The sequence below is a fragment of the Nomascus leucogenys genome, chromosome 11, assembly GCF_006542625.1.
Source record: "Nomascus leucogenys isolate Asia chromosome 11, Asia_NLE_v1, whole genome shotgun sequence".
Classification (NCBI taxonomy): domain Eukaryota; kingdom Metazoa; phylum Chordata; class Mammalia; order Primates; family Hylobatidae; genus Nomascus; species Nomascus leucogenys.
The window spans coordinates 71,527,876-71,555,190 of NC_044391.1; the positions used below are offsets into that span (position 1 = coordinate 71,527,876).

Sequence of the window (27,315 nt, forward strand, 5' to 3'; positions counted from 1 at the left end):
AACCTGCTGACACCGCAGTTCATACTTCTGTGCAGTGAGATGGAGATGATGTTATTCACTTGAATGCCAGCCAGGCTGGGCCACACAGGCAGGCCTGGTCACGGCTGTTTGAATCATTAGGCCCCACAGACATAGGGGACATGAGCTTTGTAATGGCCCACAAAATGTTTGAGATCCGAAAAAATATATATAGATTATAACAACAGAAAAGTAAATCATAAAATAAAGATAAATGCCTAATTAAATGTCTGCAAACCATAACACCATATCATCTAGTCAGCCACAAGTCAACTCATGTAAATAATATTTAATGTGGAATGTGGGTGGATTTCCGTGTGAGTTAATATGCTTGCAATCATCTGAAACTGACATTGATGCACAGGGGCTGCTCCCTTGGAGGAAGCTGGTTGTGGGGGCAGGATTACATATGTTAGAGGATTTGGATAGAGGGGAGGGCCATGGGTAGGCACCAGGGACCCTTAAAAAGGGCAGAGTGAGACAAAGAGGGCAGTATCCAAGATACCCACATGTTCCCCAAAGTGAACCCCTCCTCAGGGCCCTGCAAATCTTTTGTAAAATTCCAAAAATTCCAGTTGGTTCAATTGAGTTTCTTGCAGAAGCCATCAAAGGGAGTAGGTGGGAGATTGAGGAGGGAGGTTTGCCTCTCTCAGTATCTCTGCAACGGAAACTGCCTCCGTCTACTTCTGCCTGAATGTCCAGTACCTCGTAGTTCAAGCAGCCTCGCTCTCAACACAAGAACCTCATAATGGGTGTTCTGCTTTCATTTCTGCTTCTGTTCAATCTTCTCTCCACAAAACAGAAACACTGACCTCTTAAAAATCAGCAATCAGATCCCTTAGGACTCCCACTTAGAAGAAACGTCCACCTCCTTCTCCTGGTTACAAAGCCCTGTGTGATCTGGCCCCTTCCGGCTGCTCATCCCTCATAGCTACCCCTTCTCTCCTGAGTGCAACTAATCTCAGTCATGCAGGCCTCCCTTGTCTTTGAAATGTGCCCAGCTCAGCCTGGCCTCAAAGCTTTGGCCCTGGTGGTTCCCTTTGCCAGGAACCCCTCCTCCAGATCTACAGGCTGCCAAGCTGGACATTCAGGCCTTAGCCAGCAGCCACCTTCCAGGGAAGACTTCCCTAACCCCCAAGGGGAAATTCACTACATTTCAGGACCTCACAGGACCCTGTTTCACTGTCTTCATCAAACTTTTCCCTATCTGAAAATCTCTTTTCTTGCATTGAATTCCCCACTTTCATTTGTTTGCCTCTCACCCACTGGAATTTAAATTCTGCCAGAACAGGAACTTGCCTGTGTTTTGCACCATTGTGTTGTTATTGCCTATAATAATGCCTGGGATGTAGTAGGAGGTCAGTAAGTACTTGTCGAAAGAATGAGCTAAAAGAAATGAACAAATAGGGCTGAACTGACATGGTCCACAGGAGTGTAGAAATAATGGGGATACTTTGAGGTCCTGAGGTTGGGGATAAACTAATTTTTACCTAATCTGCAAGTAGTCTCCAAGTAATGTCTGGTTTACATGTGTATTTAATTATACCCTATCTTGTTTCAAAAAAATCTGTGGTCATTTTCAACGATACATATACTGCAATAATTTATTTTTAAATAGTGAATATGGGGAGGAAATAAGCATTGAAAAAACAAGATGAAATGGGGAAAAGATTAGTAATTAAACTAATATCACAAAGTTCTTTTTACCTTGCCAGAAGTGGATTGCAAATTGAACATTGAACTTCTTAATAACCAGTGATAGCTTATCTATACCAAAGTCCTTAAAAAAGAGAAGATAGAAAATACAAAATTTTCCTTATAGAATTTTTACCTGTTGGCCATGAAACATAACAACTATGCATAACATGAGAAGTGTTCTCAATTAATGTTATTAATCTTAGTTACAGCACTAAATTTGGTTTGCCATCAATTAATATTTATCGAACATGTGCACTCAAAGAGTTTACACATTCCAACAAACTTATGTGTCTTCCTCACATCCTGCTCAAGTCAGCTGGCAGGATTCAGACCAATTCAAAGCATTTCCAAGGAGCACAACCCGCAGGAAGTAGAGTTGGCAGCTCCGTGGGTGATGCGCGTCTGACTTAGCTTACTTCTAGTTGGCAGAAAATTCTTACTTGAGTTAACGTACAGGCTCCTTAATATTACTGAGGCTCATTTTCTTCATGCTGCCTTCTCAGCCCTCTTCTCTAGAATAAAGCCCCTCCATTGGTTTAATTTTTTCCAAAATTTATATGTTTCCCCAAAATTTGGTCATCTTTGTTTCTGTCTTTGGAACTTTTTCATGTTCTCTCTTTCACACACATGCACACACACACACACACATGTTTGAAAGATAGTCTAATAGCACAGTGTTGAAAGTACGAGCCATGAAATACTGACCAAGTTGCTTCGCATTTTTGTGCCTCAGTTCTTTGTTGCAATTGGGGGTGATAATTTCACCTACCTTTCAGGGTGGTTGTGAGGATTCAATGCATTTGTATATGTAAAGTGCTTAGAATACAGCCTGGTGCATGGCAAGCACTATGTGAGCATTAGTGATGATTATGATTACATGCCATTCCCCTTTAAAATGGCCTTCCCCCCACTTTCCAGAAACTGTGCCCCTTGGCAGAAACTGTGTTTATTCTTGCTGTCTCCAATCTCCACATCTCTGAACATGCCTGGAGTTTCCTTCCACCCTTCTTTGTTTGAAGAACTCCTACTCACCCTTCACAACTAATCTTAGATGTCTCCCCCTGCAGAAAGCCTTTCTTGGCCGGGCGTGGTGGCTCACTCCTGTAATCCCAGCACTTTGGGAGGCCGAGGTGGGCAGATCACGAGGTCAGGAGATCAAAACCATCCTGGCTAACACAGTGAAACCCCATCTCTACTAAAAATACAAAAAATTAGCTGGGTGTGGTGGCGGGCGCCTGTAGTCCCAGCTACTCAGGAGGCTGAGGCAGGAGAATGGCATGAACCCGGGAGGCGGAGCTTGCAGTGAGCCGAGACCATGCCACTGCATTCCAGCCTGGGCGACAGAGCAAGACTCTGTCTCAAAAAAAAAAAAAAAAAGAATAAAAAGAAAGCCTTTCTTAATTGACACTGCCTCCCCTGGGCTCTCCTAGCAGCCGGTGCATACTTCTCGATCACAGGACTCAGAACACTGTGACGTGTTATCTGTTTACTTGTCTGTCTCCACAAAGGACTGTTGGGACAAGAGCCAGGACATATTGGTTGCTATATAGTGGTTGCTCAGTTCAATGCTGGTTGAACTAAAATGAGTACAGAACTGATTCTGTGGGGGAAAAAAAGCAACCAACAAAATGACATCATCACATTCTCATATATTTCATACTTAAACAATCCAGTATCATCCTTGCTTTTCTGGCTGGGACTAAAAGAAGCTACTTATTTTTATTCTTTGTCATTTAAATAAATTGAGATTTAACTCATCGTTGCAGGAGATGAAGCTCTATTTCTCTTGCAAATTAAAAACCATTTCAGGGAAGTGGTATAAAGTGTTGGACAGAACCCTTTACTGGTCACTGGATTTGAGCCCCACTACTGCCCCTCCTAGTTGTGAGATTTGGTGCAAATTAGTGAATCTTCCTGGACTTCAGTGTCCTCGTCTGTAAAATGGGTATTGTGGTACCTGCCTTGTCTCTGTCTCGCATTTCTTGTGAAGATCAGATGTAATGGTAGATGTGAATGTGAATATGCTTTTACAATAGTAGATCACACCTCTGTAGATGCGAGATAATATATTATTTGGAAAGAAATCTTGGAGTTAGACACCTATTCCAATAAGGGGTAGGGAATTATTCTAGCTGCAAGGTTAACTGTAGGTATTAGTCCTTTTGAATCAAGATTCAACTGTAAAGCAATTTATATTCATTAGATGTTAAGAGATGTCCCAATATATTTCACATAAATGGCACTGTTTTGAGAGGCAGGGTGTGTCTCTGCAGGCTTGTTCAGTGTTCCCAGGGAAGAGGATAACTATGTAACTTCATCAAGGGGATGTGGGGGCAGGGCTGGACAGTAGGGGCAAATGCCAGGGTGCACACTCCAAACACAGGGCTGTGCCAATTATGACTATTTTTACACGGCCACTGAACTCTGAAAACTTACCATATAACAATTTGTCAGCTAGAAGATGTCTACATGCTAGTCCTTTAATTTTTCTTTGCTGCTTTCTAATTTTACTGTGATGATAACAAAATGAAACCACAGCACTTCCATCAGAAATCAGAGCATGTCCGTGAATAACTAACAGACTGCATACAGTTTTCCCAGTGAATTCTCAAAGCCAAACGTGGGTTGGCTTTTGTATATAAATTGCCAGTGCGCCTTTTCCATTCCGGTGGGAGCTCTCTGAAGGGAACATTACAGCTGTGATGAATAACAGTCCCTCTAAAGAAGCTGGCATGAAGCACGCATTTCATCCCACTGAGTGGAACACCGCGCCTGCCGCCAAATGTTGCTGGGTCTCCCACAATTAAATAAATATATACATATGTCGCTTGGCTTTGTTTCCAAGTCTTAGGCTCTATAGAAACCAAGCACTTTATTACTATTAATAATATTATGGTTATAATAGATGCAGAGCCAAGGAATGGTACTTTGTCCTTCGTGGTTTTGATGAAAGTTCCCATTGTTCATTGCTTATTTCTTACAACAACCTTTAACCCCTTGTTTACCACTATAATAAATGACAGTATTTTTCCAATATACATTATCTCTATGTAGCCAATATTTTGATCAATTAATCTATAAAAATGATAACATCTACCTCAGAGACCAGGATAATCATAGTTAACATTTATTATGTGCCAAGCATTTTTCTGATTATTGTTATACCCATTTTGCAGGAGAGGAAAGTGAGGTTCAGGGAGATTCAATGACTTCTCTAACACGGCATAGCTGGAATTTGAACCCAGACCACTATGTTCTAATGCTTCTCCATGTAAGTAAAACCCCAAACCACTGTACAATGAATTCTCTTTGCCTTTTACTGCCAAACAATGACAGAATCACAACTATTCCTGTGTATAGAAAGGTTTTTTTTTTTAGAGACATAACACTTGTTAGTGGCTCTCAATAATGATTGTCAAGATACTTTGTTTTTGAAATGCCACTTAAAAAAAACCCAAGGTATTATTTAGACCCAAACAAGAGACTATGGAGTAAATATCTAGTTTTCTGTTTCATTAAAAAATTCTATTATCTGTAATTCTTGAAGATAACATCACCTGCCCTTTGGACAATTCCTATCAATTTTAATTTGTCTTGTTACTCTCCACTCTGCCTACCCTCCCACTCACCTGAAGGCTGTTATGGAAACTGCCGTTCAATGGCCTAGCTCCCTGCCACCTCACCCCCAGCTACAGTGAGCCTATTGCCTATGGGATTGGATCCAAATTCCTCATGTCAAAGCCCTCATTAATGTGGTTTCGTCTTACTTATCCATTCTTATTTCCTTCAGTTTGTCCACATCTACCCTGACTTTCAATCTAGAGCAACTCCTTTCTGCCCTTCGAATATGCCCTGCTTACTCCTTCTGATTCCACACCTTTGATCACGCAGTCCCCACTCTGTGAAGTACTCAACCCCAACATATAAAGACCCTTCAACACCCATTTCTTCCTTGAAGCCAGCTATTTTAGTACACCCCCATCTTGCTTTCCCCTAGCTTTCTTCCTATTTCAAATATAGCTATTAACAGTTGAGCTATCAATTATTCTTTAAGGCATTGCTAAACAGGTGACATTTGGGACCCCCAAATATATTGTCACCTCCTTAAGGACAGGGCCCACCTTATGTGTTCTCTTATATTCTCCAGAATATCCAGCACAATGCAGAGGAAACATTAGGTACTTAGTATATACTCACTGGGAAATGAAGATTGGAAATAGTCAAACTTGCATTTAAAAATCTTAGGTTTTTAATTTATAGCACACTTATTAATTTTATAATTTTATTTAAGTAATGCTCTAAAACAACCTGAATGTACAACAGTAAGTGTTATTTAAGGAATAATACATCCATACAATGGAAATAATATGTAGCTATTTTAAAAAGTGTTCTTTCAGAAATATTATGATGTCAAATGCTTTGTGATACATTGGTAAATTTTTAAAATGTTACAAAAAGCATGTTCAGAATATTCTCAATTTGGGAATGAAAACTCCAATATTAACAGAATATTTAAAAGTACTAACCATAAAGGGAAAGACTAATAATTCACACTTTGAGAAAAGCATATACCTTTAACAGAGTATGGGGCAAGCCTGACAGAGGACTCATATCCAGAAGATATACAAGAATTCTTACAAATCAATAAGAAAAAGGAGACAGTAACATTTAAAAGATGGCAAAAGGCTTGAACAGACATAAAGAAGATGTCTAAGCAGTTAATAAACAAATGAAAATGTGCCCAATACCATTAGTTATCGGAAAAATGCAAATAAAAACCATAATGAGATGCCAGTACACGCCAACTGGATGGCGAGGATAAAAACAGAACAAAAAACAAAAAACTGACAATATCAAGTGTTGGCAAGGATAGGGAGCAAATTTCTGGGACTTCCTATTACCATTCTTGTATGAAGAATCCTTTGTTTCTTCCATTCAATGACTTTGTATTTTTTAGTTTATCTTCTGTTTTTGCTGGTATCTGTATTCTTTGATGCTTTCCTAAGGAAGAATGGATAAGAATTAAATTTTTGAGTACTCTTAGAATTTTTATGGTATTTATCCATTATCTTCTCTTTTGTTTTTGTTTTTGAGACAGAGTCTCAAATTGTTGTCCAGGCTGGGGTGCAGTGGCACGATCTCGGTTCACTGCAACCTCCACCTCCCAGGTTCAAGCGATTATCCTGCCTCAGTCTCCCAAGTAGCTGGGACTACAGGTGTGTGGCACCATGCCCAGCTAATTTTTGTATTTTTAATAGAGATGGGATTTCACCATGTTGACTAGGCTGGCCTTGAACTCCTGACTTCAAGTGATCCATCCACCTCAGCCTCCCAAAGTGCTGGGATTACAGGAGTGAGCCACTATTGTGCTGGGCCCCCATTGTCTTCTACCGTCTAGTGTTGCTGCTGAGAAACCTGAAGCCCATTTTGAAATAATCACCAAAAACTTTATGATCTTTTCTTGTCCCTGGTGTTCTAGAATTTTTAAATGATCAGCCTTAGTTTGGGTCTTTTTTCTTTTTCCCACTGTGATGGACTTTCCAGGATCCATTCCTTTCCATGTGAAACTCACATTCTCAAGTTCTGAAAAATGTCTACAATTTCCTCCTTCTCAGCCCCACACATCCTTCATTTTCCCTTTCTGGATTACAGGTGACTGTTGGACCTCCTGGGTTATTACTTTTCTTTCTGTCTTTTATTTCATTTCTTTGCTTCTTTTTGTTCTACTTATAGTAGATTTTCTTGACTTTATCATTCTACCCTTGACGTTTTCATCTCATTTTTAGTGATAATAACCACTGAGATTTTTATTTTGGCTATCATAGTTTAAATTTCTATGAGCTTTTCCTTATTATTGGAATGTATCTTTTTTCCTAGGCTTGATTTGGTTAGTGAATACCAACAACTTCTCTTCTCTCCCATAGAATATAAATTGTAATTATTTCAATATTTTCTTCTTCTCACTTCATTATCTCATTCATATACATTCCCATAGTCTGCATATTTGTTTTTGTGTCACTTTCTTGTATATTGGAGGATTTTTCTATTGTTGGTGATCCTTGGTCTCTGTTCATATTTTAGAGGGAGGAATTAAAATGTGTAAAAGTATATATACTGCACGTATCACCTGGTGGGCCTCTCTGTTGAATTATCAAGAAGAAAAAATGGCTAATTTTATTTTTTAAAATGTCATGCAATGATTTCCAAGTAAAAAAGTGACCTGTTCAATACCAAAGATTCATGAATAATAAAAATTTTGGTCATGAAAAGAATGAGTAGGTAGATGCAGAATTACTGAATCCTAGAATCTAGTTTAACTGTACACTGTAGAGAAAAAGTTGAAGTGGTAGATCCTCAGTAAAGCAGCTCCATGGTTTAAAAAAAAAAGTATAATAGCTCTCTTCATTCTGAGCAGGTAAACAGAGCTCTTTTTAAAGTGATTGTGGAGAAAATGAATCTGACAGAATATTTAAAAACTCATTGGTGCCTGTTGTAAAACCTTGAAAGATATTATAATTTGAAGACAAATTTGTTAGTATAGTGTACACTTCCTCACAGTTTCCTTCTTTTCTTTAACAATCTTATAAAAATTTGCACTTAAAAGCACCTTGGCTGCTGAAGAGTTCTGTGGGTTGTTGGATTATTTTCCTTTCACCTCATGGTTTCACTTCACCTAGTAATTAAAACTGTAGAAAACCAAAAAGAGGCAAATAAGAATAATATTCCTCAAGTTGCTTTTCCTGTCGTTAGCAGGAAGTCGTCAAAGTATAACGTTTTTTAAAGCTTTTCAGAAGATATTGAATTCATTGAGATATTCAAGAGAAATGAAACTTGTAAACACCATCAAAGCCTCATGAATTCCCTTTTATGTATTTGCCATTAACTCATTTTGTCATAGCAGCCTCATTAATTCATCTTGTTTGTTTTTTGCCCCTTTTCCTTTTCCCTTATTATAACTTATAGGTCACCCCAATACATAAGCACAGCTTTGGTCACTGTTTGCTGGCTCTCCTTTCTGATGTATTTGGGGGAAGGAAGTCACAAATAGTGACTGCTGGCTTCACACAGGTGCTTGCAGAAGGGATCATTGATTAATGAGAGTCTCATCTTGAAGGGGATTACTCGGCTGGGTTTTTTACAGCTTGATTCTCTGCCCAGTGAGGTAATGGCAGAAAGTATTCACTTGCCTAAAGATGATTCCTTGTATATTATATCAGAAAGCAGCTGAGGATTGTAACTTAACTTGTAAGATAATTTGAGATTTTTAAATGGAGGAAGTGCAGCCAGAAGACAAATTGACGTGGCATGGGGAATTAAGTACAGCTGAGGACAAAGTCATCCTGGCTAATATGGTGCAGTGGTGCTTGCTCTTAGCTGCATTTCACATTAGAATCATTTGGGGAGCATCTAAACAAGCACCCACAGGTGGGCTCTGTTCCAGACCAATGGAAACTGGATCCCTGGGAGGGGGCCTGAGAATTAGCATATTGCAAAGTTCCCCGGGTGATTCTGATGCACTGTGAGGGTTAAGAATTGCTGATACAGGACAAGATACATTATGCAGGAATAGGAATAATTAAGCTCCCTCTGTCTCCCCAACTCTGTATAAGACACATCATGGGAGAATATGCAAAGCCATAGAAGGCATGGCTCTCACAGGATTTTGTAATCTATATCAGAGGCAAGATACGCACAGAAGAATAGCTGAGAGCAGCATAAGACAATATCTAATCATGCGGACATTATACCTACAGGGATTCTGGGGAGGAAAGACCATGTTGGGTTGAGGATGGTTTAGAGGCTTCACAGGGAAAGTGTTGACTTAGGTCTTTGTGGGGAGTAGGAAGGGGGCATTCACTACAGGTGAGACAGAAAGCAAAGGAAAGAGTGTTCTGGGGGTGTGGGGAAGAGCTAGCGGACTGCCCTGGGGCTGTGGTTTAGGTTTGGTTCACTCTATTCTCATTACCAGCCTCCACTGAGCACTTTACGTCAGTCTTTACTGGAATTCCTCTGTGACGTATCATTACAGATGAAGAAACTGGGCCTTCAAGGCTTAAGTAACTTGCTCAGTGTCTAGTTCCCTTTTCTGTCAGAAAATCCAGGTGAGGATCGTCAAGCTGACCTGGTCCCAAGGGGGAAGGTCGGAAAACTCATTATCTGCAGCTGTGACATCAGTGGGCTGGAGCGTTTGCAGGGGCAAAGTGGAGAAGCAGCAGCAAACTGGCCTCTAATGCGAGAGAACCTGAAGCCCTCGTCAGGATCCTAGGTGAGGATCAAGAGACTCAGGTAAGCTGGGGCCACCAGACCCGGGGCAGAAGGTCAGGAGTTATTCAGACCCAACACTGGAGACGGAAGTCCTGCCTACCGTCAGGATCTTCCATGCTCCTGGAGGCAGGCTTGCGTGTGAAGCAGAAAGTTCCGACATGGCCTCCTGGATGCCACAAATATCTTATAACCTTAGAAAAATAGCGTTCTTTTCTTGTTGTTTTCTATTATTATGTAAAAATATCATATACTATTAAGCAATGTGTACCTCAGCCTGCCTCACACATTCCTGACCCTTTGAGCTATAAAGAGACATTTTTGGCACCTGGGGTAAACAGCAGGAGATGTTCTTCTCCAAATCAATTTTATAACTCATGATAGGGCTCACAGATGGGCATTATTAACAGTGCACACCATCTGGCAGCTTCCCACTTTAAATCATTACTCTTGCTAAATAGATGTTAAGCTTTCAAAATCATTATTTACAATTTTTGTGTCACCTAAGTTTCATGCCTTAGGTACAAGCCTTTTCCAATGTTTGGCTTCTGTTCCCCTCCTACTCCAGTCAGAGATTGGGTACAGCTCAGGCATGGGATAAGGGATGTTGCACAGATACCGGTATGAAAACAACTGCATTTAATGGTTTACTTCTCACGGTCATGAAATAACGTTAAAGTTTTAATGTTTATGGCATTCAAGAGGCCATGCCCAAACAGCATAAACATTTTATGTGATGTTATGAGTCCCCTAAGTTACCCAGGAGAGACAGGAGTCTGGCAGAATCAAAGCAAGCAAGTGGTATAGATGCAATTTGAATTCAGTCTGTGTGATACATTTCTTTCCACCATATTATGCCCTGGCTACCTAGACACTACGTGCACTGCAAAGAGGCATCAGCTATGGTTCTTGTCTTCCAGGAGTTTTCAGTTTAGCTGTACTGACAGGCTGAAACATGAGAAGATAAATAACAGCTCATGATTGGCATCAGACTAAAGCCAAACAAGATGAAGGCACATTAAATGCTGAAGAAAACCAATTCTCCAGTGATTCTCTTTGAAACTTACTGTTCTAGATTATTCGAGATTGAATTTGCATTTGCACTATTTAGTTTTTATTATTTATATTTTTCAAACAGATAGTACAAGCACATGGCAAAATATTTATTGTATTTTTTTAGAGACAGGGTCTTGCTCTGTCACCCAGATTGGAGTATAGTGGCATGATCATAGCTCATGCAGCTTCAAACTCCTGGCCTCAAACAATCCTCCTGACTCAGCCTTTGGAGTAGCCAGGACTACAGGTGTGTGCTACCATCCCAGGTTTTTGTTTGTTTGTTTGTTTGTGTTTATTTTAGTGATAGGGTCTTTTTATGTTGCCCAGGCTGGTCTTGACACTTTGCCTCAAGCAATCCTCCATCTCAGCCTCCTAAAGTGCTGGGGTTACAGATGTGAGCCACCACATCTGGTGTCAAAATGTTTAAATGATACAAAAGGATAGACAGCAAATAATAAGTCTCCCACCTCTATCACCCAGGATCCTAGCAGAAAACCAAATTTACCTCCAGAAGCTTCAAATTAAGAGGCTTTACTGAAGGGACTGCTTACAGAGGTGCAGGGTTAAGGGGAAAAAACAAGAGATGTGGAGGCTCGAGAGACTGGCAACAACCTGAGGAAGGAAAGAGCATTAGTGGAGCCCAGTGACAGTCAGAGCCTTGGAGGACCTAGTTATGGACAGACACAGCTATTGTGAGACATGACATCAAAGCAGGGAGGGAGCATGGAAGGAATAGGTCATCTTTCTCACTCTCAGATCTTTTGCTGGTGCATCCCATTGGTCAAACCCAAGAGGAAGTCAACCACCAAGGAAAAAGGGTGATGGAAGCTTTGGAGGACACTCTGGACAGGGCAGAGAGGAGGGCGGGAATGTGATCTGGGGTGGTGTTCTGTTGGGGCAGGACCCACAGAACAACCAACATAGCACTACCCTATCCCTCAGTCCTCTGAGGCAACAATTCCAGTAGACTCTTGAACAACATGGTTTGAACTGTGTGGATCCACTTATATGTAGATTTTTTTTCACCCAAACTGAGCGCATCAAAAATACAGCATTTGTGGGATTAGAAACCTGAGTGTGTACAAGGCCGGCTTTTGGTATAGTAGGGTTCCACAGGTCCAACTGCGGGACTTGAAGAGTGTGTGGATTTGAATATACATGCGGGGTCCTCGAAACAATCTCTTACGTATACTGAGAGAGAACTATATTAGCATTTTCTTTGTAACCATCCGGAAATGGTCAACGCATGTACAAGCTACAATGTCTATGCCAACCCACTTTCTATACAAATAGTAGGAAACTCTTTCCCGACTATCCCCCCGGCCCCACCCACTCTTGTTTTTTATCACTCAACAGTCATATTTCTTGGATTTGGGCCCATTCTAGCATCCACAGAACTCCCTTGTTGGATACCAGGGGTTCTGAAAGCATGGTCTCTGAATGGACAGCATCAGCATAACGTGGGATCTTGTTAGAAAGGCAAAGAATTAGAAACTTGGTGGATAAGGCTCAGCAATTCATGCTTTAACAAGCTCTCTGGGTCCTTCTGATGCACATCCAGATCCAGAGTTCTAAACTTTGTGAATGAGGCTGGGGTCCCGCCTGATCAAGCCTGCTGTTGATGTGCCCAAGCAATCAGTGGACAGAGGTCCACATTATCAGGCCATGTTTTTCCACTGAAGCTACTGGGTAATAAAAACAAAAAGCATTAAGTATTGATTCCATATCTGATATCAGTTCTCAGTGCAAACCTGGAAACAGCATGGAAAGGAAAGACTCACTCCCTTCCTCGTGGTACATATCATTTTCTCCCTGTCTTTTCACATTGTTAGTTCTTTAGATGCACACACTGTGTTTTAATAGGTTTGGTTGGGTGTGTGATGCAATACAAGCTAAATATAATCATGAAGATGCACAATCACCACATGCTTAGGGTTGGCATCTGCTTGGAACCCACAACTATGAGACTTGCTACCCGCCCTGGTTCCTAAGGTCACTGACTCCCTCAGGAGGGCCCTGCCAGGCACTGCTCAGCCATCGTTTACTGTGGCTCAAACACCTATAGCATATACAGCAATGGCCTACACAGAAATGGACATCTTGTCCTCACAAAGATTACAAAACAGCCTGAAGCTTGGCAGGCACCTGCTGGTTTTGTGATCCTACGACCGTCTATATGCCTTGGTTTCCCCATCTCTAAAATGGCAGTGACAGAAAAGGCAGGGCTTGCTCAACTCTGGGGACATATTCAGGTAGAATGATGCAATGTGACTAGCGTCCCCTGAAGGCTGAGGGTTGAATGAAAGATGAAACATGAAACCTTTCACTTGGTGCCTGGTCTGTACTGGCCTGAACCACCCAGCCGTGTGACAGTCAGCTGCTCAGGAAAGTGCAGGGTGAGTCAGTCGGAAGTTGAGTTCAGGCTCCTTTCTTTCTTACAACTTTGTGACTCTGGCAAGCTCATTCACCTAGAGGCATCACTTTGATGTATTGTCTGGAGCAATTCCTGGTACATTATTGGCATGTAATAAATATTTGTTGAAAGAATGAATGGCACTTATGGATCTCAGGTTCTTACTTTACATAATGGGGACAATGATGTACCTAATGGGAATGAATTAGGATTAATTGAGAAAACAGTTTAAAGAGACCTGATACACATATGCAGATAATTGAAACTGGTCCCCTTCCTTACACCAGATACAAAAATTAACTCAGATGGATTAAAGACTTAAATTTAAAAGCCCAAATCAAAAAATCAAAGTGACATGTTGCTACTGATGAAGGCTGACTCGGAGGACATGGCTTAAGCATGTGAACACATGGGTCCTAACACTCTACTCAGTTTAAGACCCTGCACAGATTCTTTGGACATACTGTACCACTGCAGGTCCTCCCTGCAAGGGCCATTTCCATAAGCTTATGTGTGAAGTCGCAGAGTTGGCCTCCCTCTGTAGCTGGGAGGACCAGACAGAGCTGAGTATTCTCAGGCCCTTCTCCCAAATGCAGCATTCAGTTAAGTTGGCTCCCCCAGGGATGAGAGTGTGAAGGGACATAAAGATGTTCCTGGAAGAAAATGCCAAGGGAACCCTCCCCATATGGAGCTGTTAATCAACCCCTTTGATGGAAAACTAAGGGGACATGGGAAGGATATGTCCCCTGTGCTAACATTTCTTATCTTGGACCTGTGTGCTTTATGCTTTTCTGTAACTATTGGAATACTTTATCAAGTGCCAGTGAAAGAGAATTTTATTTCCTTCTTTTTATTTCTTTTGATTGATCTTAGATATTAAAATTTTTATTGGGAAAGACTGTATATACATTTGGCTATTATAGTGGGCATATTAATTACCTATTGTGCCATAACCAATAAACCCATGCTGCAGTAACCTAAAACAACAATAAATATTTATTATTTCACATAGTTTCTGCAAGTCAAGAATTCAGGCCGGGCATGGTGGCTCACGCCTGTAATTCCAGCACTTTGGGAAGCTGAGGCGGGTGGATCACAAGGTCAGGAGATCGAGGCCATCCTGGCCAACATGGTGAAACCCCGTCTCTACTAAAAATACAAAAATTAGCTGGGTATGGTGGTGGGTGTCTGTATTCTGAGCTACTCAGGAGGCTGAGGCAGGATAATCGCTTGAACTCAGGAGGCAGAGGTTGCAGTGAGCCAAGATCACGCCACTGCACTCCAGCCTGGGCGACAGAGTGAGACTGCATCTCAAAAAAAAAAAAAAAAAAAAAATCAAGAGTGGTTTAGCTGGGTGGTTCTGCTGAAGTCACATAGCAAGTGGTGGAGCTGGAATTTGATCTCAGATCCGTTAAATAAAGTTTAACTTCTCAAACAGTTCAAATCAGTACTTCCCAACTAATGCATTTCCAAATCACCTGAAGAATCTAATTCAAACGCAGTTTGTTTCAGCAGGGTTTGGGTCAGGTGAGGTTCTGCATAGCTAACAATCCCCCAAATTATGCTATGCTGCTGTCAAGGGACCTCACAAGGAGGTAGTACAAGCCACTACTAGTGGCTATACAAAGGAGTGAAGCCTTCTAAGTACAGTACCTGGCACAACGAATTGTCAAGCAAACGGCAAATCTTCTCTGCAGAGGGGAGCTGAGACTCAGTACCCACAATCCACTCTGGAGTCTCCTTATAATCCTGAAGAGGGAAGCCCAGAGGAAATCATCTGGTGAGCTTATCTCATTCTTCTAAAAAAGCGATGAGGATTGGTTTGAGGAGAGCTGCAGTGGGAGGCTGAGAGTCAAAGCCACCCTATTTCTGGAGGCTTCGTCCTTTTTCCTGGGATCAGACTCTACTTTTGTGCCATCATCCACCCTTAGGGAGGTCTATGAAGGTCATCTGCTTTGGGGGGTGCATTTGGGACCAGGCAGGAAGCTGCACTTCCCAATTTACCCAAACACAGCTTCTCAATGGGGGGCTTCCAAGTTGGGGAAGGGCTGTACATGAAGCAGTCTATGTGTGGGTGTTGGGGAGCTGAAGGGACATCCCCAGCTGGGCCAGGGAGCTCTGGTCTCTCCTTGTTTGTCTCCTACAACTGTGGCAACAACACAAAGCCTCTCAGTATGTGCATATTGCTTTGTAGTATCTCTTGGAGAGACAAGATAATGACTATTTTTCTTAGCTTATCCATGAAGTTAACATATAATACATTAATTGCATTTAGGAGCATTTATTCAACCAAGTGTAACTAGTAATTTCAAAAAATGCCCAACAATACTGATGTTACAGCACACTTGGAGTGCTTTGCTCCAGAAATACCAAGCATTTCCTCCGTTTGGCACTGGGGAGAATCCTGGCACTTTGCTTCAGAAACAAATCTCTAATTCCTGCAGACTCTGCATCAAGCCTGCATTGCTCTTTGGTGTTTCCAAGGCTAGGACCTGGGCTGTTTCCCTTCTTTCATCTTCAGATCACTTTAGCCACCCACCAATATGACTTCTGAAAGCACTGTGTGAAAATTTGAGAATCATGTTGTGTAAACCACGCTCTGTTTCATGGTAAACCTCTCTTCCCTCCACCCTCACAAAGCCCAGAGCCAGGGACAAAAAGGAATGGGAAAGTGGATCTGCCTTCCCCAGGACTTCCCAGCCAGGGCACAGGAGGATAAAAATGCTACCTCCCAGCATCTCCTAATCTCTCTAGAAATGAAAATGCTCTATCGCCTTCACACTGCAAGGAAGAGGTGTGAGGCTCTCAATCCACACAGCTGGATATCAAAATCTTAAATGTTTTGAGAAAATAAGATGAGTAAGTTTAGAGAAGTGAGTCAGAAATGCCAAGTAGCAGATGTGAAAATGTGAGTAAACCACAGCCTCGGTGAACTAAAGGCTTTACAGCAGAAGGCGCCAAAACTTTTTGATTGTCATATGTATGTTTGTCCATGTATCTCTGTGCTGTGGCCTGAATGTTTACGTCCCCTCCAAAATTTATGTTGAAATTTAATCCCCAATGCAACCATATTAAGAGGTAGGGCCTTTAGGAGGTGATTAGTCTATGAGGGCTCCTCCCTCACCAATGGCATTAGCACCTTATAAAAGCATTAGAGGAAAATAGCTAGGCCCTTTGTGCTCTTGTGCCCTTCCACTATGAGAGGACACAGTGTTCGTCTTCTCTGGAAAAGACAGCATTTAAGGCACCATCTTGGAAGTAAAGGCTGGGCCCTCACCAGATAGTGAACCTGCTGGCATTTGGATTTTGAACTTCCCAGCCTCCATAACTATAAGCAATACATTTACACTGTTTATAAATTACCCAGTCTGTGGAATTTTGTTATAGTAGCGGGACTAAACTAAGACACCCTCATATATTAATATATACATCTTAAAAAATTATGTGATGGGAAATATAAAGAATAGGAGTTTAAGTCACCCTCAATGGAAGTTCCACTCTTTTTTCTCTACAACCTAATGCCTCCTCTCATGTTATCTCTGCAGTGCCTGCATCCCACTGTGGAGACTCCTGTTGTATTAATAATTAGGGCTGGGCAGACAGAGCTAAGCCTGAGGCTGGGTTGCTACTTTCTCACCCGTATAACCTCAGGGAAATGACCTTTCTGAGACTTCTATTGAAGAGTCTGTAAAAGCAGATAATGATAGTACTACTTCCAGGACTGTGGTGAGAATTCAGTGAGATATAGCATGGAAAGCATTTAGCACAATCCTGGTCCATGATAAATGTTTGATATTTATTAGTAATAATTATTCAATGACTTGATGCTCCCAGTATAGAAAAATTATCAAAACTTCAGAAATAAGGCAAGAGGATGAATGACTGTGTGCCTTTCAATGTCATAGCAGAGAGCTGTCCAATAGGCCTACCCAAGGTCATGTGACACTGTAGGGCAGGAAGTTTGTCTGGCACAATTGGCTATTGATTTGCATCCAGTTCCCCTAAAGTTAGATATTAATTAACTAAGTTGCACATGATTTGGTCTACTAGAGGATGCAAATTTTTTGTTGAGTAGAACAGATAACCATAGAGGTTACAATTGTATTGCTTTTGTTTTTGCTTTGTTTCATATCTACTTTAGGAACTTGGTGGCTTCAACATCTTGTCTCTTACTAAGTATGTATTCATCTTGTGTATCCTCTTTTGAACCAGCTTTATCATCCTGCTGGTTCCCTCATTAATTAGGTAAATAATCTCTGACTTATACGCATTATATACTGAGTAAAAGAGCTATATTTGTATTATCATAGTTATATGATCTCCTTTATTTCAACTTCCCCATCAAGCTCTTGGCTACCAGGTGCCTTAACCTACCCTGAAATACCCCCAAGGAAGATAATTTCCAAACTTAAATCCACATCCTACCTTCCTTTTAAGGCAAGTTAGCATCTTATTTTAACTGTTTAATTCAAGATGTATTTGCTGAAAAAAATATTAACTCTGATTGCTTTTAAGTGGTAGGATTTGGGATGATTTTTTCCCATTTTCTATTTTACTATTCTCCACATTTTCTATATTAATGATGTATAGTACTTGTAATGAAAAGAGAAAAAAGTGTAACTTCTAAAAAAGTGAGGACCTACTATATGCATGTCACCAGGTAGGACCCAGGAGGGAACACAATGGTGAATAATCCACTCTTCCTGCCTTTGACAGTACAAAAGTGTAAGCTATAAAACAGGACAGAATGTAAGTATAGATTGGAAAATAACATATTGTGTCTGTGAGGAAAAGGCTGAGGAGAGGATGGAAGGGAAGGAATTGTCTTGGAAGAGTAGCATCTGATAATCCCATTAACAGTTACTAGCTAGTATTTAATGTGTATTTGTTACATGCCAAGAACCCTCCTAATTCCTTCACATGCACCTCATTTAACTTTCTTCTTTTTTTGTTATTGGGTTAAAAAGATGTTGTATAAGATTTACTGTCTTAAGCATTTTTAATTGCATGGAGTAATAGTGTTAAGTATATTCATATTGTTGTGAAATAGATGTCCAGAACTTTTTCATCTTTCAAATTTGACACTCTATACCCATTAAACAACAACTCCTCTTTTCATCTCCCCTCAGCCCCTGGTAACTACCATGTTACTTTATTTCTATGAATTTGGCTACTTTAGATACAAGAGATCAGTGGAGTCCTACTGTATTTTTGTGTGTGAGTGACTGGCTTATTTCACTTAGCATAATGTCTTCAAGGTTCACCCATGTTGTAGCATGTAACAGGATTTCCTTTCTTTTTAAGGCTGAATAATATTCCATTGTTTGTATATGCCACATTTTGTTTATCCATTTATACATCAATGAATGGAATACATGGGTTACTTTCACTTTTTGGCCTATGTGAACAATGCTGCTATGAACATGGGTGTGCAAATACCTCTTTGAGATACTGCTCTCAATTATTTTGGGTATATATCCAGTAATGAGGTTGCTGGATCATATGGTAGTTCTATTTTTAAATTGTTGACAACCTCCATACTGTTTTCCATAGTGATTGTACATTTCACATTCCCACCAACAGTGCCCAAGGGATCCAATTTCTCCACAGCCTCACCAACACTTGTTATTTTCTGCTTTTTGACAGAGCCGATGCAAATGAGTGTAAAGGGATATCTCATTGTGGTTTTGATTTGCATTTTTCTGATAATTGGTGATGCTGAGCATCTTTTCATATATTAGCCATTTGAATATCATATCACATTTAGAAAACCATCTATTCAGGTCTTTTGCCCATTTTCTAAGAGTTATTTGATTATTTTGTTGTTGAGTTATAGAAGTTCTTTATAAATTCTATATATTAATCCCTTATCAGATATATGATTTGCTAATATTTTCTACCGTTCTGTAGATTACCTTTTCACTATGTTGACTGTGTCCTTTGATGCATAGAAATTTTTAAGTTTGATATAGTTCTATTTGCCTAATTTTTGCTTTTGTTGCCTACACTTCTGTTGTATCCAAGAAATCATTACCAAGTTCAATGTCATGAATATTTTCCCATATGTTTTCTTCTGGTAATTTTACAATTTTAGGTCTTACATTTATGTTTTTAATCCATTTTGAGTTAATTTTCTGTATGTGGTATAAGGTAAGGGCCCAACTTCATTCTTTTGCATGCAGATATCCAGTTTTTCCCACATCATTTGTTGAAAAGATTTTTTTTTTCTTCCCCATTGAGGGGTCTTGGCATCCTTGTTGAAAATTATTTGGCCATATACATGAGAGTTTGTTTCTGAGCTACTATTCTATTCTATTGGTCCATTTGTGTTATGCCAGTACCACATTGTTTTGATTACTGAAGCTTTGTAATGTTTTGAGATCAGGAAGTGGGAGTTCTCCAACTTTGTTCTTTTTCAAAATTGTTTTGGTTATTGAGGTTCCCTTGAGATTCCATATAAATTTTAGGGCAAATTTTTCTATTTCTGCAAAAAATGCCATTGGGATTTTGATAGGGATTCTATTGAATCTATAGATAGCTTTGGGTAGTATGACGTCTTAACAATATTAAGTCCTCCAATCCATAATCCATAGGATATCTTTTCATTTATTTGTATCTTCCTTAATTTATTTCAGCACTGTTTTATAGTTTTCAGTGCACAAGTCTTTCCCCTCCTTATTTATGTTTATTTCTAAGTATTTTGTCCTTTTTAATGTTACCAGAAATGAAATTGTTTTCTTAATTTTTTTGGTTTATTGTTAATGTATAGAAATGCAGCTGATTTCTGTATGTTGATTTTGTATCCTGCAACTTTTGCTGAATTAGTGTACTAGTTCCAGTAAGGCTTTATTTATTTATTTATTTATTTATTTATTTATTTGGTGTATATGGTATCTTTAGGACATTGTACAGATAGCATTATGTCATCTGCAAACAGAGATCATTTTACTTCTTCCTTTCTCATTTGGATGCCTTTTATTTCTTTTTCTTGCCTGATTGCTCAGGCTTTAATTATGTTCATTTTACGGGTTAGGAAATTGAAGCTTTGAGAAGTTAATTAGCTTGCCTGAGGTAATCAGCTAAGCAGCAAAGTTAGAATAAAAACTCATGAGTTTTCAACTCTACAGCTAGGAATTTAATCAATAGTGTTGAGTAGGGCTTTACCCGGTCGAGATGGGAAGGGTGGGGGCATTTTGGGCAGATGGATTCTGACTTGTTTAATAGGATCTGCTATATCTTTTAGAGATTGCCAAATTTCAGTCAATAAACTCAAAGATGCTGAAGCAAAACTATGCTGAGTATAATTTTCTTTTTTTGTTTGTTTGTTTTGAGATAGGGTCTCACTCTGTAACCCAGGCTGGAGTGGCATGATCTAGGCTCACTGCAGCCTGGACCTCCTGGGCTCAAGCAATCTAATCATCTCAGCCTCCTGAGTAGCTGGGACTACATCACCACACCCAGCTAATTTTTTTTTTTTTTTTCCGGTAGAGACGAGGTCTCACTACTTTGTCCAGGCTGGTCTTGAAGTCCTGGGCTCAAGCAATCCTCCTGCCTTGGCTTCTGAAAATGCTGAGATTATAAGTGTGAGCCACCATTCCCGATCTTTTTTGTTTGTTTGTTTGTTTGTTTTTTAATGTTTTGGAAGACAATTTTTGTTCTAGGTTCAGTTCAAACAGCAGACTTAAATGGAATAAATTTGTACTGGCAACGAACATACTGTAAAAGTTGCCTTTGTGAATATACCCTTGATAGTCATTTGTATTCTTATAGTTTTTTTTTTCTTTACACATAGACTAAAACTTTCAGAGCTGAAAGAGACCTTAGAGAGGAAAGAAAAGTGGAAAAAAGGAGAACTTAAGTAATCCATTCCTCCCTTCCTTATTCTTTTCCTTCCTTCCTTTTGTAGAAGTAGTACATGCTGCTTAACTGTTTATAAAACAACGTAATTTAAAGAAGGAATTGCTTCCTCTTTGATGTCTGTTTCATCTTCACCATTCATCTTCCTGTGGGTAAAACCACATTTAAAATTTAATGAGTCTCCATCTAGACTTAATTTCTATGCTTAGACATATACCACACACACACACACACACACACACACGATATTATTTTTGTCCTCTTTTTTTTTTTCAAAATAACAAAATAAGTGGTGTCATACTATACCCAGGGGTCTGCAACTTGCCTTTAGTCCACTCTGAAAAAGCACAAATTCTATGTGTCTTGAGTGAATTTCATTTATTGAAAAGATATCCCTAGACTCAACTAACATCTTCAGACACCATTTGCCCTGTAATGACTGAAACTCCATGGAAACATATAGTATCACTAGTTACCAAAAAACAAATATTAACACCTCACTGCTGCAGACATTTAAAACCTTCATTTCCCAAGACTCCCATTTTTTGTGTTGTATGTGCATACTTAACTCCCAATGGAATCAACAGGATAGTTGTCTTGTTTTCATGGTGGTTCAGGGTCATCCCCTAGTATAGCTTTTGGTGGAGGACTTAGGCCAAGAAAAGAGTAAAGCCTTAGTGAGAACCAAGTTCATTCATGCTACAAAACAAAAGTGCCTACCATTTGCCCAGGCCTTATCTCCTGATCCTCTCTTTGAAGGAGCTGTTCTTTTAAAGTCATTAATCTCTAAAATGATACTCTCCCTGTTATGGCACTCGCCCTATCACCAATTTACATCACTGAAAAAATCAAGTCTTAAATATTTCACACTTGCAATAATACCAGGCACATTGTTAAACATTTTTATGAATTATCTAATGCAGTTATCTGAACCATGTGTATAATATGTAATGTTACACAGCATTGTATATTCTTCTTATTTTACAGGTGAGGGAACTGAGGCTTATGGAGCTTTTGTATCTAACCCACATCATAAAGCTTGTGAGGAAGCCAGAGTTTGAAGCCAAACAGCCTTGCTCTTATATTTTAAGTGACCCTAAAAATGAATTCCCAGGAGCTGTATTATCATGATGGGGATATGGATGTTTAGGTGGCTGGGATTTCCTTCTATCTGGTTTCTTCAGAAAGGCATATTCTGTTGTTTGGAAGTCAACTGGTTTTGAAACAAGAACAAACCCCTTGATAGCCATATGGAGATTTGCTATTCTGCCTACACTTTAAATTAACCTTATTGATGGATTTCCTGCCAAGCTTAGTTTCGTTTATTATGCATGTTCCTTTTGGTAGGTGGAAGGAAAAAAATGTGAGAATTATCCTCTAAATAAAGCAATATATAAGCCAGGCTTATAAATTTTCTAAAGTTTATTTTTATTTGCCAAGTTTTCTGTACTTTTTTGGGGGTAAGTGTGTTTATTAAGTAAAAAAGTATAGTGCCATCTTGAAATAAGGATATTTTAGTAGTCCACAACCGTGAGTGGATCTATTTTCTCTTTCATTCATCATTGTCAGCTGAGGCCATTCCCAGCCAGCAGCTAGGGGTGAAGTGGTATCAAGATGGGTGAGATGGTTCATTGTTTCTGAGTTAAAGAAATTTCAGCCTGAAATCCTATTCCTTTTGGATTCTAAAATGTGGCAACATATGAATGTATTAGAATAGTTGTCCTAAGACTTACTATAGGGCTGCAAGTCAGGACCAGGCTTCCCTGTATGTGATGTGGAAAATGAATACTCTGCGGTATTCTCATCTTGGGATAAAAAAATATGAATCAGAGAAGGGGAAGTAAGATAAAATGTCTTCATTTAATCTTTTCTGACATTACCGAAGGTGGCCAGATGACAATGCCATTTGTATGGAATAGCCTTGGCATTTGATGATGGGGGAAGAAGTTTAGGTCAGTGGTACTCATAACTAGCTATTTTGTAATTGTCCTATCTAAATGAAGCTGGACTTGGGAAAGGTGAGAAGTTCCCAAAACAATTCACAGCCCAGTGGTTGCTGTAAATTACTTGGAGCTCTGGATCTTTCTGTCTGACCGGGAAAAATAATGACCCAGCTCATCAGTTACATATGTGGGTTTGTTCAGAGATTTTCTGATGGAATCTGTGATTCTAAACCCTGTCAGGTCCCACACTCCCTTTTATAACAAATATTTGAACACCCCTTTTAGTATACTGGAATGAAATTTATATATGACACATTTAAAAATAAATATAGCATCCTGTTATAACAGGAGAACAAAATAGAAAGTGATTTTTAATAAGATATGTATGTCAATTTGCAAATGCTGAGACAAGACTACTGTTAAAAGATAATTTTTTAAAAAAACATAAAATCATGACTCTCACTCAGATATAAAAATGAGCATATGTTGTATATTTCAATTAACTCAAAATGAGGAACCAGGCAAATGTTATAACCTGTTTAAGAGAGTAACCAAATAATGGACACATTTATAGATCAGGAATATTGAAATGAATGTATAAATGAAGGCAAAACTAATAGTGGGGTAGAGAGGTCAATTGAACATTTACCAAATAGGTCAGAATTTGCATGTCTACAGACAAAAATTATTTTGCATTGCTGTCAGTTATCTATATTTTACAAAGCTGTAGCATAGTCTCCATGTAATTAGAACCAGATAACCTGGAGGGGTGTCCTGTAGATGGTGCACAGTTCTCCACTGCAGCACACTCTATATTATCCCTAATGAAATAGTCAGACATTTGCAACCATAGGTAAAAACATGCTGAATGAGGCATCTACACAGGCAGACTGACTCAGTTGGCCGGATTGTCAGAAAACCTTAAACAGCGATGGCTTCAGCTAGTTTCTGAACTGGGAACCAGCTCTTAGTAAATTTCTGAACAAAGAAAGTATACTCTTTCCTCACTTTACGCCATGCCTGAACTCCTAGAAAATTCAGTGCTTTTTAAGACTGTTTGAAAACACTTTGTATGCATAATGGAGTTGGATTTTAGTTGAGATAATTATAAGTATGTTTTTCAGATAATTATTAATGTGATAATTATAAATATACAAATATCTGGTAGGATGTCCAAAAGTTGTGGGGCATGCAGCAAATCCTTCATTTTGCAGGGACTCTACCACCTTAGTCCTACCCACCAAATGCAAGTGGTGTCCTTCCAAGCACTGTGACAACCGAAAAAAGTCTGACAAGTTAATATACTCCCTAGGGATGGATAGTGCCCACATGGAGAAGCACTGTCATTGCTGAAATATGTTTGGGACCCATAGCTTTATTCCCACTTCCGGAAAAACCATCTGCTCAGCCGGGCAACTGTGGAGAAAGGCAGAGAGCCTTCTTGACCAGGGCTGTGCCAAAAAAAATTCTTAATTAAAAAAATTGACCCATCCTTTCTGAATTCTTCTCTTCCAAGTTTAACTCTTCAACAAGGCAAAAGACAAAGGAGGCCCCTCACTGAAAGTAACTCCCAGCCTACCCACCCCCAATCTATTTGACTGGAGTTTGCTTCTGCTTTTCTGAAGAGTTCTGCCCATTAAGACCTGTGGTATAGAGGCTGATGCAGACAGAAAATAGCACAGTCAAATGACCAAAGGGGACAGGCTGTTCACAAACTAAGTGAAGTGGTGGGACCATGTGTACCTGCCATGACTTGAGGGACAGCTGCCAATCAAACTCAACCTCATGTTGCCAGATCTTCAGATTTATTTCCAAGAGAAATTGGAAATCTGAAATATTTATATGTAATTATTCAGGTCTTAGATGTTAGCTGATATGTGTGTGTATACATATGTGTGGTTATAGATGGATAGATACATACATCATGCATACCTACTGTTCTTCATACTTAGACCCTTAGAAACAATACCTTGGGTACAGACAAGGTCCCTCCTTTGAATCAGAATGGAAACTATGAGGTAGGTGTTATTTAGCCCCATTGCAGAGATGAAGGATTAGGAGTGTAGAGAAATTAAGCAACTTGCCTAAAGTCACACAGTCAGTAGCAGGACTGGAATTTTAATCAGGCCTCTTTTGCTTCCTGATACCAGATTGCTGCCCAGTCTATGAAGAGAACGCACCATCTATTAAGAGACCATAGGACATTGTTTTCTTCATTTTTAAATGACTCAAAGGCAAAAAATTCAAGCGATGAGCAATGTTTGCTGAAAGCAGCATTTATGTAAGTAAAATTAACTTTTCTTAGAGCTTCTTGATCTGGCCCTGTCAGGAGCCTACAGGGCTTTTTGGAGAAGGAAGAGTGTATGGGTTTTGATAGTGTTTGCAGTGAGCTGGGTGAGTCATTTGCTGTGTTAGCCTGCCATCCATCAAAGCTGGTGATGAGAATGAATCCCTGGGGATTGCTTGTGAAAAATGTTAAAAGCTTTAATTGAAAGGATCTCCAACAGAGGCCACAAGTAACTTTCTCATTGTGAATTCCTGTCTTGCCCCCAAATGCCCTGGGGCCCCACCAAATGGCAGGGCCAGGTCATTCTGATGTGCTTAAGCCATAAGCCTCTGGCAGGGCTTTGATGATGCTAGGCCTGGAGTCCTGTGCCACCCCCAACAGGGAGGGACACACTGTGAGGAATGTCATCTGTCAAGGTCTGCAAATTAAACCAGCTTTATGGAAAGTGGGGAAGTTTAATGTTTAAAACGTCTTGATTGAAATGCTCACATGATGAAAAAGATGGGCTTGGTCACCTGAAAGGACATGTGTTGTACTAAGGCAGCAGGCACTGCACCTGAAGCTTCTCATTCGCTTCATGAGGTTCATAATGAACCTTTACCCCTTTCCTTTCCTTTGTTTGTGCATCTGTCTATCCATTTGCCGCCCCAACTCAGTTCACTGTGTGACCCAGGCTAACATTCTATTCAAATCAGCAGGCATTTCTCCTTCTAGAGTGGATGTGCTACTGGGAAGCTGTCATAGGCTTCCCCAGTCTGCTTAAGGGGAGAGTAGAGAAAAAGCAGTTAAGAATTCCTGTGTTAGAGCTCTCATCTAGAAGCTTTTCAAACAAGCAAACATCCTACCCCTTTAAAAAATGTTTTTATTACACCCGTGATGCATGCTCAATAAAGACAAAGTAGGGAGAAGAAAGACAATAACAAAATAAAAAGTCTTGATCCCACTTCTTGAGAAATATATATGTGTTCAGGGTAAGCTGCAGGAGAAGGCAGCAGTGTCAGTGAAATGTCCTCTGAATCTAAAGAGAAGTTAGGCAAGAACTGCCCCCCAAATTCACTACTCTCTTCATACAGAGTCTGGCAGAAGATGATCATGCAGTTCCCTAATCTCTCTGTGGATAAAATTTCTTTTGTTGATAGATAAGACTGGGAAAACAATTATTACTGGTATTTGGAATAATACAGTAAAAAGTTTAACAATTACCCACCAATATATACTTTGAGCTTAAAATCCAAAGCAATTTAGGAACATTCTCTATGTATATTGCAAATCATACACCATTATGTGAGCCCTTAGGATGCTTAGGAGGGGAGGCAGAGAATACAAATGTGGAAATGAAATGCAGGGCAGCACAAATTGTGTAAATGAAATCTAGACTGTTTCTGGGAACATAATTTCATGAATAAAGATGATCTAACATCTCTGAACTATGTATTTTAAGATTAATATTTCTCAATAGTACTTGTCAAAGTGAGTGGCAGTAGAATCCATAATAAGTACTTTATTGAATTATATTTAGTTTAAATATAAATGTAAAAAGGCACCATGAATTCTCATGTCAAATTATGTCACCCAAAAGTTAATTAGTTGTACCATGGCACAAAAAAAGAATTATTTTTAATTTGGCAAACTATAGGTTTGTGTTTCTAACAATTCAGTCAAAGACATTTTTTTAAATTAATACAGTTTATTTTTTAAAGCGGTTTTAGGTTCATAGAAAAATTGAGCAGAAAGTACAGAGTTGCCACATCCCCCTGTCCCACAACCTCCTCCACTATCAA

The 27,315-nt window shown here is 39.7% G+C and overlaps 1 long non-coding RNA gene across 1 annotated transcript in view; it reads left to right on the forward strand.

Moving 5' to 3' along the window:
• Nucleotides 1-15,072: 15,072 nt before the first annotated feature.
• Nucleotides 15,073-27,315, forward strand: part of LOC115837345 — a 53,998-nt gene continuing 41,755 nt past the window's right edge. Inside the window, exon 1 of the long non-coding RNA XR_004032404.1 lies at nucleotides 15,073-15,227. This is a non-coding gene — a long non-coding RNA (uncharacterized LOC115837345). The remainder of the gene's footprint in view (nucleotides 15,228-27,315) is intronic.